The sequence below is a fragment of the Biomphalaria glabrata genome, chromosome 1 (genome assembly GCF_947242115.1).
Source record: "Biomphalaria glabrata chromosome 1, xgBioGlab47.1, whole genome shotgun sequence".
Taxonomy (NCBI): domain Eukaryota; kingdom Metazoa; phylum Mollusca; class Gastropoda; family Planorbidae; genus Biomphalaria; species Biomphalaria glabrata.
In genome coordinates this window covers 14,983,077-14,988,023 of record NC_074711.1, presented here as the reverse complement: position 1 = coordinate 14,988,023, position 4,947 = coordinate 14,983,077, and positions in this window count along the sequence as shown.

Genomic DNA, 4,947 nt, shown 5'->3' with positions numbered 1-4,947 from the left:
TTTGGTTTCTAATTCATTATTTTCTTTTTTACATTGAAAGATTTTTCTCTAAGCAGTGACTTACAATTTCTGCCCTAATGCATTGATACACCTATTCATTTGTAATGGAGGAATTTCCTTAGAATATCTAGTTCTGTCTACCCAGTCACAGCCCCACCCAGTACACAGGGAAAGGCTAAGTGTGTGTTTCAACCATACAGACTTCTACTCAACTGTATGGCCTCTATGTCCCCAGTCAAGTCAACCCAGGTAAATAAGAGGAGAATGGAAGACACATGTAACCTGAAAATCTTAAGATATGCCAAGGGAAAGGACATCTAAAATTAGATTAGAAAATACAAATGTGTATGTTTATATAAAATATTAGATCGGTGTACATTGCGAAATATAATGTTGGCGTGGTTGTTCCATATGGATTTCAACCGCCATTTATTGAATCTAAGGGCAGAACCATTATAATTTTAAAAATAAAACACATTTTTATGAGTTATCTCCCCTACCACAGTGCCTGTAGAGTACCAGACTGTGGTGGCTGGTACTCTGAGAGAGAAGAGTGTTTTTAGACAATAGCACGTGACTGTGCATTAGTAGACTTACTTAAATAGTCTGGTAGACTATCTCTTTATACCAACAGACAAGAACATTGTCCTAGTTCAGAGGTCACTGAAATTTAAATAATTTTAGAATGAACGTAGATGAAATGTTGAGTCAAGTTTATAGTGGTTAGGAGATTAAAGCACTTAAAATCAATGAAACTAACCAGATAGAAATAAAAAAAAAGTATTTTTAAACAATTACAACAAATAAATATAACAACCGAACGAGACATAAACATCTCAAACACCTAAGGTTACGGGGCGTCCTCCTTCCCTATAGGTTCTATACAAACATGGCTAATACTAGACTGGAAATATTGTATCTGGAAAGCATTGCTAGAATCTGGTGCACTCAGAGACACTTGGTCAAAATTGGAACGCAATGAAATCCCAATATTTTTATGTTGTTACCAAAAAAAATCAAAGAATTTAGTTTAAAAAAAAATGTTTTAAATACAGAATTTTAATAAGAGAAATATGCATCATTTATCCTTGGTCAGATCAATCTAGAATATTTATCTTATGTAGATGTCTCTGTCAGATCAATAAGAGGTTTAGGTGTTTGTTGCTTAAGTTGGCAGCACATTTCATAATTTTTTTATGCCATAATATCTGTCTCGTAGTCAGTCCGGCCTTAGAGGCCATAGGCGAAGTGAATTTGGTGGCTCCTAATAAAATAGAAAAAAAAAATAAACAGCGAAAAAACTAAAATGATGTAATTTATTAAGAATACAATGTACGCCATTCCAACAATAACATTGAGGACAAGTTTCGCTATTTCTTCGCTAAAATAATAATTATGTGTCTTGTGTGAGGCCCCCACCGTTGGAGGCCCTAGGCAGCTGCCTAGTTTGCCTATGCCTAAGTCGGGCCTTGCGCGAGCACTAGTTGGCTATAAATAAGTTCGATTATTATTTACTCTAAACTAGTCTAAACCATACAATTTAGAACTATTTCTAATAGAGGCTCTGTTTACTTAACAATGATGAATGTAACTTAAACAATGTTTGTTGCTTGCCTTGTGTGTGTGTGTGTGTGTTCTTAAAATATTTCTCTCTATGTGTAGTTCCATGCCTTTGGACAGTGCTGTGTGTGTCTGAGAGAAAAAGGCGTGTGTAAATGTCGATTAAATAGAGGTTTATTGACACAGTACACACAAGAGTCGCCATTTTCTATGTTTACCCACCCTAGCAACAATGGTAGCCTGGTGACAATTCCATAAACCACTTCCAGAGTTTGAGAAACAGATTGGATCGTCTATTGGAAGTGAAATCAATGACGTAGTAGACAGTCACGGGCTTTCTTTCTTTATCTCTTTTTTTTCTTTCTTCTGTTTAGAATGTATGTTTGTGTGAGTATATATATATAGATCTATATGTGTGTTTTCGCAATGTTTGCTGCTTTTGATTTGTCGCGTAGGCTACATATGATTTTTGTTATAAAAAAATAAATATTTTCTGACTTTTCAGAACAATACTGTAAAATAGATCAGAGTATGTTTTTTTTTATTTGTCGCGTAGGCTACATTTGATTTTTAAGATAAAAAAAAATATATTTTCGCAGGGTGCGACATTTTGAAATTTAGTTTCGTTATTTATTGTTCCATAGTTCAATATACCAAAATACGTTCAGGAACTGTTTGTGTACCGTCTTCAGTAGAATTCAGTCTAGACTTATACTGTCTTTTATGTTTGTAAGTCTGGATCAAAACTTTTATCACCAAACTAGAATATTCTATACCATATATATATATATTATGGGCGTAGCCAGGATTTTTTTTCGGGCGCCCCCCCCCCCCACCCCGCGAACCGCGGAAAAAAAATGTTTATTCTAGCGTAATGTTGCCATGTTTGGATTCTACATCAAACTGGGAATTTCATATACACAGTAATACAGGATTAACAAAAAAAAAGTCTTACTAATTTAATCTTTTTCTCTCTGCAGACTAATAATACATAAATCATAGAACCATGACCAACATACACAAAATATAACCTAACAGTTACATAAACAAAAAGTGTGTTGATTTTTTATTTTAAAGACAATTCCTCCTGTATGAAGCTGATGACTTATGTAAGAGCGATTACTTTGTTCTTCGTAACTAATTAAATAAATTAATGCATTATTAGTCTGCAGAGAGAAAAATATTAATTTATCAAGTCTTTGGTTTAATCAAAACTTGAAATACCCTTGTAAACGTATTTAAAATTTAGGTCAGTTGTAAAAATTGTTTTGTAAAATATACATTTGTGTGTGTGTGTGTGTGTGTGTGTGTGTGTGTGTGCGCGCGCGCGCTCGTGCTCCTTCAGGATTGCATCCTAGTCCAAACCTCGCTCAAGACGACGGGGATAGCAACTTGCGGGACCATCGGACGACCAAACGATAGTCCAGCGCGCATGACGCACGATCAGGCAGCCCTCAGGTCTCGAGATCTTGTTTAGTGTCCTTAACGTTTCACCAGGAACTGATGTTATGGACCATACATAAGATTTCGAGACCAATATCACTTTCTAAAATCTTGCCCCCCACAGCGCTAAGGAACATTGTTCTTCTGAAACAGAATAGAATAGATCGAGAATCTAAATATACATCTTGGAAATGAAAACAAGGCAAGGTCTATGAGACACACAAGACAAGGTCTATGAGACACACAAGACAAGGTCTATGAGACAACACAAGGCAAAGTCTATGAGACACAGAAGACAAGGTCTATGAGACAACACAAGGCAAAGTCTATGAGACACAAGACAAGGTCTATGAGACAACACAAGGCAAGGTCTATGAGACACACAAGACAAGGTCTATGAGACAACACAAGGCAAGGTCTATGAGACACACATATTTTCACTAGATTTGAGTGGAACAATATGAAGGAAGCATGTCAAGTCTAACCAGAAATAGAAAACTTAAGGGTGTCACTGGGGAGTAAATGAGCGCCTTTACCTCTCCACTCGCCCTGCCATCCCCAGCGTAAGTGCGTCAAATGTGAATATTAACAGGAACCGTAACTCCCAAATGAAAGTTTGAGAAACCAAAAATAAGAAGACTTTGTTCTCAGCGTGCGGAGTTGTCTAGCTTTGATTCTCCTGGAGCAGGAATCAGAAACTTGTTAGCTTTGATTCTCCTGGAGCAGGAATCAGAAACTTGTTATTAAAGACTCAGATGTACGACATTTACTATCTTCAACTTTAACTTTGTACAAATCTTTAATCTCTTCTTTTAGTTTTCATTTTGTCGGGTGTGCGATTTAACTTTGCTTTGGTTTTTCATTGGATCTAATTGTTATATAGCACTCTTTTCAAGGGGAGATGTTAAGTGGAAGGAAAAAGATGGTCAAAAATAGGGAATGTCGTGACCTCGACTTACTCACTTCTTTGACAAGGACCATTCCACCTGATCTAGTCTTACTGAAACACAAAGTCGTAATTAATATTTAAAAAAAAAATTAGATTACTTGTTTACGGATTGGGTAGGCCTATAATGTTGCCTTGCAGCTATACCCAATCATGGGAAAGGCTTCGGGAGTCAACCCTGAGGAAAAATCAGGAGCTGGCGATCCTAAGGCAGTTTGCAGTACCCAGTGCCACACCTTGGTACAACCTGCGACGCCGCTGACCCCAAACTGTATCGGCACTGCCGTTCCTTTGGATACATCAGCTGCGTGGGGAGGGGGCAACTGATGTGTGGGCGACATCTTTCCGACCACAGCTAACGACTGAAGGAAGCCATAGATAATGCGATAAATCTTTTTGTTTTTCAAAGAAATATCTATAATTTATAACATATTGTCTCTTGCTATCGTTAATAGTCAGTAATAGACCAGTTATGTCTAGTGTTGGTGGTTGGTCTGTTGTTGAATAAGATGTGAGTTTGTTTACTTAAAAGTCCAAACCAGAGCGAATAAAATAAGTTAATCCGTTCTATTAGAACCCAAAACTTTATTACAGAAAGAAGGGCACAGTCCAGGTCGTCAGATCACTACAAGATGAGTATTTGAGTGTCAGTGTTCTTTCTTCTTCTTGACGTCCGTTGTTCTGTCTCTAGCTTATTTCCGTTCTAACTTTTTAATGTACTGTCACGTCACTAAAGAAATACCCGATTAAACTCCACCTCTACATGTCTTACACGAGTCATTACACTAGTGAAAGGTAACTCTATAACGGATCGAAACAAAAATTACATTTTTCTCTTTTGATAAACTTCTTATCAATTCGCTAAAAAGTTAGATCAGTCAGCTAGTGACGTATTTAGACGTGAAAGGCCTTAAGTTACCCCTGGGGCTCTCTGGGGACCTTTTCTAAATGCAGATATTAAATGTCAATGCTATATATTTCTTGGGGGCTACAGATTG